General features: G+C 44.1%; 1 long non-coding RNA gene across 1 annotated transcript; it reads right to left on the bottom strand.

Moving 5' to 3' along the window:
• Positions 1-794: 794 nt before the first annotated feature.
• LOC142475464 (uncharacterized) lies at positions 795-14,278 on the bottom strand. The gene is made up of 9 exons (XR_012790939.1): positions 14,193-14,278; positions 12,858-12,968; positions 10,340-10,459; positions 9,224-9,319; positions 7,676-7,779; positions 6,334-6,444; positions 3,816-3,935; positions 2,700-2,795; positions 795-893 (listed from the first exon to the last, which is right to left on the bottom strand). It is a non-coding gene; the product is annotated as an uncharacterized LOC142475464 (long non-coding RNA).
• Between the last annotated feature and the right edge of the window lie 1,050 nt (positions 14,279-15,328).

Consider the following 15,328-nt stretch of genomic DNA (forward strand, 5'->3'; position numbering starts at 1 on the left):
CATCACACTGTAAAGGCAATCTACAAGATGTATTAGTTGTCCACACTTCCGAAATGTTACTTTTATGTCCAAATCACTTATTCCCATGACCTGATATTTGTATTTGTTATTTATAGGATTGTCACAAAGAGTTGATGAGGTCACCAAATGATAGTATGTAGAGAGAAAGAGAGATCTCAGAACAGAGCCCTGATGTATACCCACAGACAGATCAATAGAAGACGAAGACATGTTAGCAACAGAGATGGAGAATGTGTGACAGGAAAGTTATGATGAAAACCAGGATAGAACTGTGTTATGGATACCAAGAGAGAGTTTAGAATATGAAGGAGGAGAGTGATTGAGAGCATCAAACGCAGCAGATAGATCAAGTAGGATTAGTAGGGAAAAGTGACCTTGGGAATTTGCTTTAAGCACAGTCTGTAGAACGAGCTGTACGAAAGGCAGGTTGTAAAGGATCCAGGAGGGAATGTGATTTAAGAATGTTGACATTCTAGCAATTAGGAGACAAACAGCAGGAGGGATACAGGGCGGTAGTTAGTAAGGCACATAGGGTGTAGGTTGTTTCTGAGAAAAGGGTGACCACTACAGGCTTAAAGTAAGAGGGTAAAGAGCCAGAGAATAGGGAGGAATTGAAGATGTGGGTGAGAGTGGGGACTAAGAGATGCAGTAAGGTGTGAGGGGATACGATCTAGAGGGCATGGGTTAATACGCTTAGCAGGGAGGTGGAGAGAGAGAGGCAAGAGGCAGAGAGTGGTGCAGGGGTTGAGGAAGAGATGTTGCATGTACCTTATCAGAACATTAAAGAACATCAATTCACACTGGTGCAGAGTTGATGATGAATCCAGTTCACCTCCAATTCAATTTTAACAGAAATGTTTCATTCTTCATTACTGAAAAAAAAGAAAAGTAAAAAACATTTCATTACTATTTTCAAAATGGATTGAATTCCCCCAACAATGACTATGTGTTACCAATATATCCCTCTCAGTCCAACTGCAGCATATACTGTACCAGTGTGGAAGTAGGAAGGTACACAGTACCGGTAAAACAATACGTGCCGGTACTATGCACCATATGAATTATAAGGGGATGTAAATCTCCCAGTCTCTCTCCATATCCGCAACAGAGCGGGCTCCGGTCAGTGGCATGGATGCCCATATATGGGTATGCTCATATTTGGGCATCCCATGTCACTGACCGGAGCCGGCTCTGAGTATAGGGATATATGCGGAGACGCAGAGGTGCAAGGAAATGGGAGGAGGCACGGTGAGAAACAGGGAGAGACCACAGGAAGATAGAGGGCAACAACTTCCACAAGGTACTTGTATGGGTATAATTGTTTGTATTTTGTGCAGAGGGGGTAATTTCAGATAAAATACAATTCTCCACCCTCTACGAAACAATTCCACTTTGTTCAGTAAGCCAGAAAGTCTTGGTCCCATGTGGACTGAATTTAATGCAAATAAGGTCCTTAATACACAAGTAAAGAATAAAGTTACTTATTCTCTACTGTAAGAAGTGCCACATTGCCCACTATTTGGGTCCTGTGCCCAGATTGTGACCATGCATGGCAGAGGTGAGATTCCCCCAACTCCAATTTGCTACACTCTCCAAGAGAGATAATTGTGATCAGAGGTGGAACTAGGGGAGGGTGTGAGCAGGGTCACTGCCCAGGGAGTAACCTGACTGGGGGCACGGAAATCTTATTTAGTGCATACACTACCGACACACTTTATTGAAGTGTGGTCGGTACCGCAAGCCGGGAAATCTCCCGGCTTGCTAGTGGCCGCCCCTCGGCGTGCCGCGCGTCATAGACGCGCGGTCACGCGTCATCGGGAGCGTGCGCCCGCTGCACGCATGTCCAGGGGCTCCCCGAGGGAGCCCTGGTGTCCCGCGATCGCGGGACAGCGGCAGGGGGTTCCGGGGGACCCGGCGGACCCGGCAGCGGTAGGGAGAGCGCCCCGATCGGAGGGCGCTCTTCCGCTGCTTCGGCGTGCGCCCGTCACACTCGGGCGCGCGCCAGGCTACTGCTGCGGCACAGAACGGGCAAATGCTCGAATAAACTGTGCCGCAGCAGTATGTTGCGGCACTGCATTGATTGACCGGTCAATCTGCACTGCTGCCTGTCACAGTGACATCCTGATCGGGCACTGTGATCAGCTATAGCACTGACCCAGGTGAGATAGTTCAGCACTTTACAAGGAGGGAACAGATGTTGTGGGTGACAGATGCTGGAGGTAGGCCAAGACTGTTGGCCAGAGTAACGTGGAGACTTACTGCACTCTGCATGCCCATCCTCTCCCTGACATCAGGGGAAGGAAGTGGCCCTGGGGTGTGTGTAGGTATGCCAGATGTCAGTGTATGCATAAGTAAGTATGCCTGTGTAGTGGGAGGTGTAGGGGCGTTAAGCTGGAGGACTTAAAACAGGCACAAAAGCACATAGATACCTCTGATTATACCGCACCAAATGCTGATAATATCATGCTGTAGCTGCACTTTACAGAAGATGATGCAGATGTCATCATTGGTTGGTGGGTTCATTAAATCAATCCATCATATCATAACCACACTGTGCATATGATGTACTGAATCAGTAACACCAGGAAGACATCTCCATGTTAGGAGTAGAGTTGAAGTTAACAGAATATGTCCAGCACTGTGGTGTGTAGCCCATAAATAATAATTGTGCACATTACCAGAACAACATACTGTCAACTGCAAGATCATTTTGCTGCTTGTAGCGTATGCTCATCCTGTACAGTGTTGTAGTAGATCCGTCTCTTCAGTGTTCACTGCAACAAAAGTAAGACATTGCATTAATATTACAGACGTTTGGGGGCTGAAATCTCACTTCGCTGCGGACAATTTCCCTTTGCATAAGATTCTTGTGATTATGTCAATGATGATCAATAACTGCATCATAACACAGCCGCTCTATACAGAAGATGTACTTGCTCTCATTGGTCATGGAGGTAATACGTCACACAATGTACAGATATAGCAAGGATTATTTCTCCCACTTGTGCATTATGGCATTATGATGGGAAATGTTGTGAGATTCTGCATTATCAGAATCACTGAATCTTTTGGAAATTAAGTGATATTCTATGTTTTAATGCAATATTATGGGTGATCAGCCGGTAAAATAATAATAGCTTGCTGTATCTGTAGCCATGCTCTACCCATGATGTGCTGAACCAATGACTGCAGAGAGATTCAGAGTGCTAAACATGACTGGAACGCATCTCTGAATAATGGGCAGCAAAGCAGTGCAGAATAGGAGGTGAAAGTATTTAAAATGGAAGATCCTTAGCAGCTGTGTGGAGAGTAGACAGTACAGACTGACCAAGTAAATGGTAAAAGGAGTAACTTCAACATTACTTGGCTTTGTTCTCCACATTGAAGCTTTCCTCCTCTTTAAATCACTAATACTGATGCCATGTGTAACCTGTACTGAGAGTTATATAATCTACTGGCCTAGATGAAACCATATGATGCAAACAGGATCCATCCCACTCCAGATTCATAGAATTGAACCACCTCAACCTTTCATAACAATCACATAGAACTGCAGCTGTGCGCTACTGCACATGTTCTTGTTATGAATGGTAGTAGATGTGGTCCTTGGGTCTTTACTTCATACTGTAGCCACACTCTACTCATGATGTATTGAATCAACGAAAACTTGCATGGTTCAGATCACAGGAAGGGGTAGAGTAGAGATGAAAATATTCAATGTGAAACCCGTAGCAGCCGGATTGTGTGGAGTCAATAAAACGACAAATACTAAATGGTAAATGAGAAATATACACATTGCTTATCTGTCTCTGTGTAGTAATTTTCCTTCTCTTCAACTGTCCTTCAAATTTTCTCTTTTGCAAGAAAAGGAACACATGGCTTCAATATTCACTTCTGTTCTGCAGTCATCCCTCCTGAAATAAAAGTTAAGCATTGCATTGTTATTATGATAATACATACAATAAACCTTGCTCCAAACCATTTGATGCAAAGCAAATCCACCTCCCACCCACAGCTGTGCTCCTTCTAGAGCATGCATGTCAAACTCCAGTCCTCGAGGGTCCCAAACAGGCCAGGTTTTCAGTAGGGATATCCTGAAAACCTGGCCTGTTTGCTGCCCTCGAGGACTGGAGTTTGACATCCTTGTTCTTGAGCTTCTACCACGCAAGTCATCCATGTGAGTGACACTGTACTGCAGTCCTGGTCTGCACACAATCTACTGAATCAATGACATCACACTGTAAAGGCAATCTACAAGATGTATTAGTTGTCCACACTTCCGAAATGTTACTTTTATGTCCAAATCACTTATTCCCATGACCTGATATTTGTATTTGTTATTTATAGGATTGTCACAAAGAGTTGATGAGGTCACCAAATGATAGTATGTAGAGAGAAAGAGAGATCTCAGAACAGAGCCCTGATGTATACCCACAGACAGATCAATAGAAGACGAAGACATGTTAGCAACAGAGATGGAGAATGTGTGACAGGAAAGTTATGATGAAAACCAGGATAGAACTGTGTTACGGATACCAAGAGAGAGTTTAGAATATGAAGGAGGAGAGTGATTGAGAGCATCAAACGCAGCAGATAGATCAAGTAGGATTAGTAGGGAAAAGTGACCTTGGGAATTTGCTTTAAGCACAGTCTGTAGAACGAGCTGTACGAAAGGCAGGTTGTAAAGGATCCAGGAGGGAATGTGATTTAAGAATGTTGACATTCTAGCAATTAGGAGACAAACAGCAGGAGGGATACAGGGCGGTAGTTAGTAAGGCACATAGGGTGTAGGTTGTTTCTGAGAAAAGGGTGACCACTACAGGCTTAAAGTAAGAGGGTAAAGAGCCAGAGAATAGGGAGGAATTGAAGATGTGGGTGAGAGTGGGGACTAAGAGATGCAGTAAGGTGTGAGGGGATACGATCTAGAGGGCATGTGGTAGAGGGAGAAGAGAAGATGATTAGCTTCCAGCTCTGTAAGAGAAGAAAAGGAGTCAAATGCAGAAGGAGAATTAGGTAGAAGGAGAGAAGGGGGAAGGGACAGAAGGAATCTCCTTGTGGGTGGCATCCACCTTGCCTCTGAAGTAGTCAAATGCTTGAGGAGAAGTGAAGGAAGGATGGCAAGTGTGAGGAGAAGGTTAGTGGAGGGAGTCAAATACAGGGAAAAAAAGACAGCGTAAATTAAATTTGAGTGTTGTTGAATGTGAAAAAAAAGTAGTGTGGTTTGGCCCCAGAGAGCAGCTTTATACAGGACTGGAGACATTTTTACTGTAGAAAAATCAAATATCAATTGTGTGATTTCCTTCATAGGCATTAAGAACAGCGAGTGGAAGTGTGATGAACATGTTTGGGAATTTAGCCAAGGGTGTGGGCTAGAGGGACAAGTGTGTCAGAGCCTAGAGGGGGCATATAGATAGGAGGATAGCATTGTAAGAGTTAATAAGATTGTTAGTTTAAGCGGAAAGAGAGAGAGAGCAGAGAGGTTAGAGTAGATGTCAGAGGAGAGTTTAATTAAGCAGAGGCAAATCAGTGGGACAGGTAAGATGGGGTGAGGGGAATGACTGATTGTGAATGATGAGAGCAGAAGAGGTCATGTACAACTAGAGCCTTGTTAGTCAGAGAACGGACATTCCAGATGGCATAGGAGAAGGGAAGAGAAAAGTAAGGAAAGGAATGTGGATTACATTAGATAGGTTAACACTCTTAGCAGGGAGGCAGAGGCAGGGAGGCCCGATGTGTATATGAGCAGGTTCAAGATTATAAGAGATATCCCACACTTCAGCAAACATAGAAGGAGACACAGAGATAGGTGTAGAGAGAGACAGAGATAGCTCTATGTAGAGAGAGAGGGACGTAGAGAGAATGAGACAGATAGGCGCAGAGAGAGGGGGCGCAGAGAGAGGAGGCGCCAAAAGAGGGGGCGCAGAGAGAGGGGGCACAGAGAATAGGATATTAAAGAGTGCTTTTCATTGAGCAGTGCAGAAATAGCTGCAATAGAGGTCTGTACAAATGGTGCAGTGTGTAGACACATGCAAAGGTAGGGGAAGGAAAGAGGAGAACATGTGGATAAAAGCAGGAGTGTGGAAGTTAGAGAAATTAGAAAAGTTTAACAGAGGAGTGAGGAAACAGCAAGCAGAAAGAACAAGAGAGAGGTTACATTGGGATGACGTTCTGTGGTAAAGAGAAAATGCTAGGAGAGAGCTTTCAAATATTAGAGGACATGAATTGAGGGAGCAAATGTATAAATCAAAACCTGAGGGGGAGGTATAGCACGAAAGCTTGCACAGCAGATTATAGTCTTAATGTTGCGTGTACCTGTCAGGGTATTCAAGAAGTTAAATTCTCACAAGTGCAGAGTTCATGATGAAATGCTGAATCTAGTCCCCCTCCAATTTAATTTTAATATAACTTTTCCATTCTTCATTACTGCAAAAAGCAAACAAAACAAAACCACATTGCATTACTATTTTCAAAATGGATTGAATGGCATATTCAACAGTGACTGTGTGATGCCAATATTCCCCACTCACTCGTAGTGAAGCACATATTGTACTAGTGTTGAAAGTAGGCCGGTAGAGTCAGGTACGCAGTACTGATAAAACAATAAGTGCCCGTCGTAAGTACCAGCTCCGCAACAGTGCGGGCATCACATTAGTGACGTGGATGAACATATATGGATAAGCCCATATTAAGGCATCACGTGACCAGAGCCGTCACTGACTGGGTATACGTAAAGACGCAGGGAGATGCAAGGAAAGGGAGGGAGAGAGACAGGGAGAAGATGTGAAACGGAGGAAGGCACGGATGGAGGGAGTTCTTCCGAGCTTCTGCGGGCCTCTCTCTTTCACTGGTGCATGCCGGGAGCTGGTCCCAACATCCACAAAGTGTGTGTGTATTATTGGTTGTATTTTATGGGGGTAGGAGGGTAGTGTGTATATTGTGTGTGTGGGAGTATTATATTGTGTGTAGAGGTGCAGAGGAGAGTACTAGATTGTGTATCTTGTGTAAGGGTGTTGTGTATATTGTGTTTGGAGCTATAATATTATTGGGGAGATTAGTATTGAGGAGGTATTATAGTGTGTATTGTGGGGAGTATTAGTGTGTGTATTGTTTGTGGGTGACAGATGCTGGGGGTATGCAGCAATCCCTGCACTGAGGTCCGAGGCGGCTCTGCATCGCTCGCACACACTGTGGATGACCAAGCATGTGCCCATGATAATCATGGCCTTAGAGGGATGAGTGTGTCAGAGCCTAGAAGGGGCATATATATGATGGAGGAGGGAGGAGGAGGAGGGAGGAGGAGGAGATGATAGCATTGTAAAAGTTAACAAGATAGTTAGTTTAAGCAGAAAGTGAGGAGAGGTTAGAGATAAGGGTAGATGTCAGAGGAGAGAGTTCAATTAAGCTGAGGTATCGAGTAGGACAGGGGTGAGGGGAATGAGAGGTGGTGGATGATGAGAGCAGAAGAGGTCATGTACAAATAGACCTTGTTAGTCAGAGAGCAGTCATTCCAGAGGGCACGTGAGAAGTGAAGAGTAAAGTGAGACATGGAATGTGGATTACATTAGATGGGTTAATACGCTTAGCAGGGAGGTGGAGAGAGAGAGGCAAGAGGCAGAGAGTGGTGCAGGGGTTGAGGAAGAGATGTTGCATGTACCTTATCAGAACATTAAAGAACATCAATTCACACTGGTGCAGAGTTGATGATGAATCCAGTTCACCTCCAATTCAATTTTAACAGAAATGTTTCATTCTTCATTACTGAAAAAAAAGAAAAGTAAAAAACATTTCATTACTATTTTCAAAATGGATTGAATTCCCCCAACAATGACTATGTGTTACCAATATATCCCTCTCAGTCCCACTGCAGCATATACTGTACCAGTGTGAAAGTAGGAAGGTACACAGTACCGGTAAAACAATACGTGCCGGTACTATGAACCATAAGAATTATAAGGGGATGTAAATCTCCCAGTCTCTCTCCATATCCGCAACAGAGCGGGCTCCGGTCAGTGGCATGGATGCCCATATATGGGTATGCTCATATTTGGGCATCCCATGTCACTGACCGGAGCCGGCTCTGAGTATAGGGATATATGCGGAGACGCAGAGGTGCAAGGAAATGGGAGGAGGCACGGTGAGAAACAGGGAGAGACCACAGGAAGATAGAGGGCAACAACTTCCACAAGGTACTTGTATGGGTATAATTGTTTGTATTTTGTGCAGAGGGGGTAATTTCAGATAAAATACAATTCTCCACCCTCTACGAAACAATTCCACTTTGTTCAGTAAGCCAGAAAGTCTTGGTCCCATGTGGACTGAATTTAATGCAAATAAGGTCCTTAATACACAAGTAAAGAATAAAGTTACTTATTCTCTACTGTAAGAAGTGCCACATTGCCCACTATTTGGGTCCTGTGCCCAGATTGTGACCATGCATGGCAGAGGTGAGATTCCCCCAACTCCAATTTGCTACACTCTCCAAGAGAGATAATTGTGATCAGAGGTGGAACTAGGGGAGGGTGTGAGCAGGGTCACTGCCCAGGGAGTAACCTGACTGGGGGCACGGAAATCTCATTTAGTGCATATGTTGCGGCACTGCATTGATTGACCGGTCAATCTGCACTGCTGCCTGTCACAGTGACATCCTGATCGGGCACTGTGATCAGCTATAGCACTGACCCAGGTGAGATAGTTCAGCACTTTACAAGGAGGGAACAGATGTTGTGGGTGACAGATGCTGGAGGTAGGCCAAGACTGTTGGCCAGAGTAACGTGGAGACTTACTGCACTCTGCATGCCCATCCTCTCCCTGACATCAGGGGAAGGAAGTGGCCCTGGGGTGTGTGTAGGTATGCCAGATGTCAGTGTATGCATAAGTAAGTATGCCTGTGTAGTGGGAGGTGTAGGGGCGTTAAGCTGGAGGACTTAAAACAGGCACAAAAGCACATAGATACCTCTGATTATACCGCACCAAATGCTGATAATATCATGCTGTAGCTGCACTTTACAGAAGATGATGCAGATGTCATCATTGGTTGGTGGGTTCATTAAATCAATCCATCATATCATAACCACACTGTGCATATGATGTACTGAATCAGTAACACCAGGAAGACATCTCCATGTTAGGAGTAGAGTTGAAGTTAACAGAATATGTCCAGCACTGTGGTGTGTAGCCCATAAATAATAATTGTGCACATTACCAGAACAACATACTGTCAACTGCAAGATCATTTTGCTGCTTGTAGCGTATGCTCATCCTGTACAGTGTTGTAGTAGATCCGTCTCTTCAGTGTTCACTGCAACAAAAGTAAGACATTGCATTAATATTACAGACGTTTGGGGGCTGAAATCTCACTTCGCTGCGGACAATTTCCCTTTGCATAAGATTCTTGTGATTATGTCAATGATGATCAATAACTGCATCATAACACAGCCGCTCTATACAGAAGATGTACTTGCTCTCAATGGTCATGGAGGTAATACGTCACACAATGTACAGATATAGCAAGGATTATTTCTCCCACTGGTGCATTAAGGCATTATGATGGGAAATGTTGTGAGATTCTGCATTATCAGCATCACTGAATCTTTTGGAAATTAAGTGATATTCTATGTTTTAATGCAATATTATGGGTGATCAGCCGGTAAAATAATAATAGCTTGCTGTATCTGTAGCCATGCTCTACCCATGATGTGCTGAACCAATGACTGCAGAGAGATTCAGAGTGCTAAACATGACTGGAACGCATCTCTGAATAATGGGCAGCAAAGCAGTGCAGAATAGGAGGTGAAAGTATTTAAAATGGAAGATCCTTAGCAGCTGTGTGGAGAGTAGACAGTACAGACTGACCAAGTAAATGGTAAAAGGAGTAACTTCAACATTACTTGGCTTTGTTCTCCACATTGAAGCTTTCCTCCTCTTTAAATCACTAATACTGATGCCATGTGTAACCTGTACTGAGAGTTATATAATCTACTGGCCTAGATGAAACCATATGATGCAAACAGGATCCATCCCACTCCAGATTCATAGAATTGAACCACCTCAACCTTTCATAACAATCACATAGAACTGCAGCTGTGCGCTACTGCACATGTTCTTGTTATGAATGGTAGTAGATGTGGTCCTTGGGTCTTTACTTCATACTGTAGCCACCCTCTACTCATGATGTATTGAATCAACGAAAACTTGCATGGTTCAGATCACAGGAAGGGGTAGAGTAGAGATGAAAATATTCAATGTGAAACCCGTAGCAGCCGGATTGTGTGGAGTCAATAAAACGACAAATACTAAATGGTAAATGAGAAATATACACATTGCTTATCTGTCTCTGTGTAGTAATTTTCCTTCTCTTCAACTGTCCTTCAAATTTTCTCTTTTGCAAGAAAAGGAACACATGGCTTCAATATTCACTTCTGTTCTGCAGTCATCCCTCCTGAAATAAAAGTTAAGCATTGCATTGTTATTATGATAATACATACAATAAACCTTGCTCCAAACCATTTCATGCAAAGCAAATCCACCTCCCACCCACAGCTGTGCTCCTTCTAGAGCATGCATGTCAAACTCCAGTCCTCGAGGGTCCCAAACAGGCCAGGTTTTCAGTAGGGATATCCTGAAAACCTGGCCTGTTTGCTGTCCTCGAGGACTGGAGTTTGACATCCTTGTTCTTGAGCTTCTACCACGCAAGTCATCCATGTGAGTGACACTGTACTGCAGTCCTGGTCTGCACACACTCTACTGAATCAATGACATCACACTGTAAAGGCAATCTACAAGATGTATTAGTTGTCCACACTTCCGAAATGTTACTTTTATGTCCAAATCACTTATTCCCATGACCTGATATTTGTATTTGTTATTTATAGGATTGTCACAAAGAGTTGATGAGGTCACCAAATGATAGTATGTAGAGAGAAAGAGAGATCTCAGAACAGAGCCCTGATGTATACCCACAGACAGATCAATAGAAGACGAAGACATGTTAGCAACAGAGATGGAGAATGTGTGACAGGAAAGTTATGATGAAAACCAGGATAGAACTGTGTTACGGATACCAAGAGAGAGTTTAGAATATGAAGGAGGAGAGTGATTGAGAGCATCAAACGCAGCAGATAGATCAAGTAGGATTAGTAGGGAAAAGTGACCTTGGGAATTTGCTTTAAGCACAGTCTGTAGAACGAGCTGTACGAAAGGCAGGTTGTAAAGGATCCAGGAGGGCATGTGATTTAAGAATGTTGACATTCTAGCAATTAGGAGACAAACAGCAGGAGGGATACAGGGCGGTAGTTAGTAAGGTACATAGGGTGTAGGTTGTTTCTGAGAAAAGGGTGACCACTACAGGCTTAAAGTAAGAGGGTAAAGAGCCAGAGAATAGGGAGGAATTGAAGATGTGGGTGAGAGTGGGGACTAAGAGATGCAGTAAGGTGTGAGGGGATACGATCTAGAGGGCATGTGGTAGAGGGAGAAGAGAAGATGATTAGCTTCCAGCTCTGTAAGAGAAGAAAAGGAGTCAAATGCAGAAGGAGAATTAGGTAGAAGGAGAGAAGGGGGAAGGGACAGAAGGAATCTCCTTGTGGGTGGCATCCACCTTGCCTCTGAAGTAGTCAAATGCTTGAGGAGAAGTGAAGGAAGGATGGCAAGTGTGAGGAGAAGGTTAGTGGAGGGAGTCAAATACAGGGAAAAAAAGACAGCGTAAATTAAATTTGAGTGTTGATGAATGTGAAAAAAAAGTAGTGTGGTTTGGCCCCAGAGAGCAGCTTTATACAGGACTGGAGACATTTTTACTGTAGAAAAATCAAATATCAATTGTGTGATTTCCTTCATAGGCATTAAGAACAGCGAGTGGAAGTGTGATGAACATGTTTGGGAATTTAGCCAAGGGTGTGGGCTAGAGGGACAAGTGTGTCAGAGCCTAGAGGGGGCATATAGATAGGAGGATAGCATTGTAAGAGTTAATAAGATTGTTAGTTTAAGCGGAAAGAGAGAGAGAGCAGAGAGGTTAGAGTAGATGTCAGAGGAGAGTTTAATTAAGCAGAGGCAAATCAGTGGGACAGGTAAGATGGGGTGAGGGGAATGACTGATTGTGAATGATGAGAGCAGAAGAGGTCATGTACAACTAGAGCCTTGTTAGTCAGAGAACGGACATTCCAGATGGCATAGGAGAAGGGAAGAGAAAAGTAAGGAAAGGAATGTGGATTACATTAGATAGGTTAACACTCTTAGCAGGGAGGCAGAGGCAGGGAGGCCCGATGTGTATATGAGCAGGTTCAAGATTATAAGAGATATCCCACACTTCAGCAAACATAGAAGGAGACACAGAGATAGGTGTAGAGAGAGACAGAGATAGCTCTATGTAGAGAGAGAGGGACGTAGAGAGAATGAGACAGATAGGCGCAGAGAGAGGGGGCGCAGAGAGAGGAGGCGCCAAAAGAGGGGGCGCAGAGAGAGGGGGCACAGAGAATAGGATATTAAAGAGTGCTTTTCATTGAGCAGTGCAGAAATAGCTGCAATAGAGGTCTGTACAAATGGTGCAGTGTGTAGACACATGCAAAGGTAGGGGAAGGAAAGAGGAGAACATGTGGATAAAAGCAGGAGTGTGGAAGTTAGAGAAATTAGAAAAGTTTAACAGAGGAGTGAGGAAACAGCAAGCAGAAAGAACAAGAGAGAGGTTACATTGGGATGACGTTCTGTGGTAAAGAGAAAATGCTAGGAGAGAGCTTTCAAATATTAGAGGACATGAATTGAGGGAGCAAATGTATAAATCAAAACCTGAGGGGGAGGTATAGCACGAAAGCTTGCACAGCAGATTATAGTCTTAATGTTGCGTGTACCTGTCAGGGTATTCAAGAAGTTAAATTCTCACAAGTGCAGAGTTCATGATGAAATGCTGAATCTAGTCCCCCTCCAATTTAATTTTAATATAACTTTTCCATTCTTCATTACTGCAAAAAGCAAACAAAACAAAACCACATTGCATTACTATTTTCAAAATGGATTGAATGGCATATTCAACAGTGACTGTGTGATGCCAATATTCCCCACTCACTCGTAGTGAAGCACATATTGTACTAGTGTTGAAAGTAGGCCGGTAGAGTCAGGTACGCAGTACTGATAAAACAATAAGTGCCCGTCGTAAGTACCAGCTCCGCAACAGTGCGGGCATCACATTAGTGATGTGGATGAACATATATGGATAAGCCCATATTAAGGCAGCACGTGACCAGAGCCGTCACTGACTGGGTATACGTAAAGACGCAGGGAGATGCAAGGAAAGGGAGGGAGAGAGACAGGGAGAAGATGTGAAACGGAGGAAGGCACGGATGGAGGGAGTTCTTCCGAGCTTCTGCGGGCCTCTCTCTTTCACTGGTGCATGCCGGGAGCTGGTCCCAACATCCACAAAGTGTGTGTGTATTATTGGTTGTATTTTATGGGGGTAGGAGGGTAGTGTGTATATTGTGTGTGTGGGAGTATTATATTGTGTGTAGAGGTGCAGAGGAGAGTACTAGATTGTGTATCTTGTGTAAGGGTGTTGTGTATATTGTGTTTGGAGCTATAATATTATTGGGGAGATTAGTATTGAGGAGGTATTATAGTGTGTATTGTGGGGAGTATTAGTGTGTGTATTGTTTGTGGGTGACAGATGCTGGGGGTATGCAGCAATCCCTGCACTGAGGTCCGAGGCGGCTCTGCATCGCTCGCACACACTGTGGATGACCAAGCATGTGCCCATGATAATCATGGCCTTAGAGGGATGAGTGTGTCAGAGCCTAGAAGGGGCATATATATGATGGAGGAGGGAGGAGGAGGAGGAGGAGATGATAGCATTGTAAAAGTTAACAAGATAGTTAGTTTAAGCAGAAAGTGAGGAGAGGTTAGAGATAAGGGTAGATGTCAGAGGAGAGAGTTCAATTAAGCTGAGGTATCGAGTAGGACAGGGGTGAGGGGAATGAGAGGTGGTGGATGATGAGAGCAGAAGAGGTCATGTACAAATAGACCTTGTTAGTCAGAGAGCAGTCATTCCAGAGGGCACGTGAGAAGTGAAGAGTAAAGTGAGACATGGAATGTGGATTACATTAGATGGGTTAATACGCTTAGCAGGGAGGTGGAGAGAGAGAGGCAAGAGGCAGAGAGTGGTGCAGGGGTTGAGGAAGAGATGTTGCATGTACCTTATCAGAACATTAAAGAACATCAATTCACACTGGTGCAGAGTTGATGATGAATCCAGTTCACCTCCAATTCAATTTTAACAGAAATGTTTCATTCTTCATTACTGAAAAAAAAGAAAAGTAAAAAACATTTCATTACTATTTTCAAAATGGATTGAATTCCCCCAACAATGACTATGTGTTACCAATATATCCCTCTCAGTCCCACTGCAGCATATACTGTACCAGTGTGAAAGTAGGAAGGTACACAGTACCGGTAAAACAATACGTGCCGGTACTATGCACCATATGAATTATAAGGGGATGTAAATCTCCCAGTCTCTCTCCATATCCGCAACAGAGCGGGCTCCGGTCAGTGGCATGGATGCCCATATATGGGTATGCTCATATTTGGGCATCCCATGTCACTGACCGGAGCCGGCTCTGAGTATAGGGATATATGCGGAGACGCAGAGGTGCAAGGAAATGGGAGGAGGCACGGTGAGAAACAGGGAGAGACCACAGGAAGATAGAGGGCAACAACTTCCACAAGGTACTTGTATGGGTATAATTGTTTGTATTTTGTGCAGAGGGGGTAATTTCAGATAAAATACAATTCTCCACCCTCTACGAAACAATTCCACTTTGTTCAGTAAGCCAGAAAGTCTTGGTCCCGTGTGGACTGAATTTAATGCAAATAAGGTCCTTAATACACAAGTAAAGAATAAAGTTACTTATTCTCTACTGTAAGAAGTGCCACATTGCCCACTATTTGGGTCCTGTGCCCAGATTGTGACCATGCATGGCAGAGGTGAGATTCCCCCAACTCCAATTTGCTACACTCTCCAAGAGAGATAATTGTGATCAGAGGTGGAACTAGGGGAGGGTGTGAGCAGGGTCACTGCCCAGGGAGTAACCTGACTGGGGGCACGGAAATCTCATTTAGTGCATATGTTGCGGCACTGCATTGATTGACCGGTCAATCTGCACTGCTGCCTGTCACAGTGACATCCTGATCGGGCACTGTGATCAGCTATAGCACTGACCCAGGTGAGATAGTTCAGCACTTTACAAGGAGGGAACAGATGTTGTGGGTGACAGATGCTGGAGGTAGGCCAAGACTGTTGGCCAGAGTAACGTGGAGACTTACTGCACTC

The sequence above is a fragment of the Ascaphus truei genome, unplaced genomic scaffold (assembly GCF_040206685.1).
Source record: "Ascaphus truei isolate aAscTru1 unplaced genomic scaffold, aAscTru1.hap1 HAP1_SCAFFOLD_1223, whole genome shotgun sequence".
Taxonomy (NCBI): domain Eukaryota; kingdom Metazoa; phylum Chordata; class Amphibia; order Anura; family Ascaphidae; genus Ascaphus; species Ascaphus truei.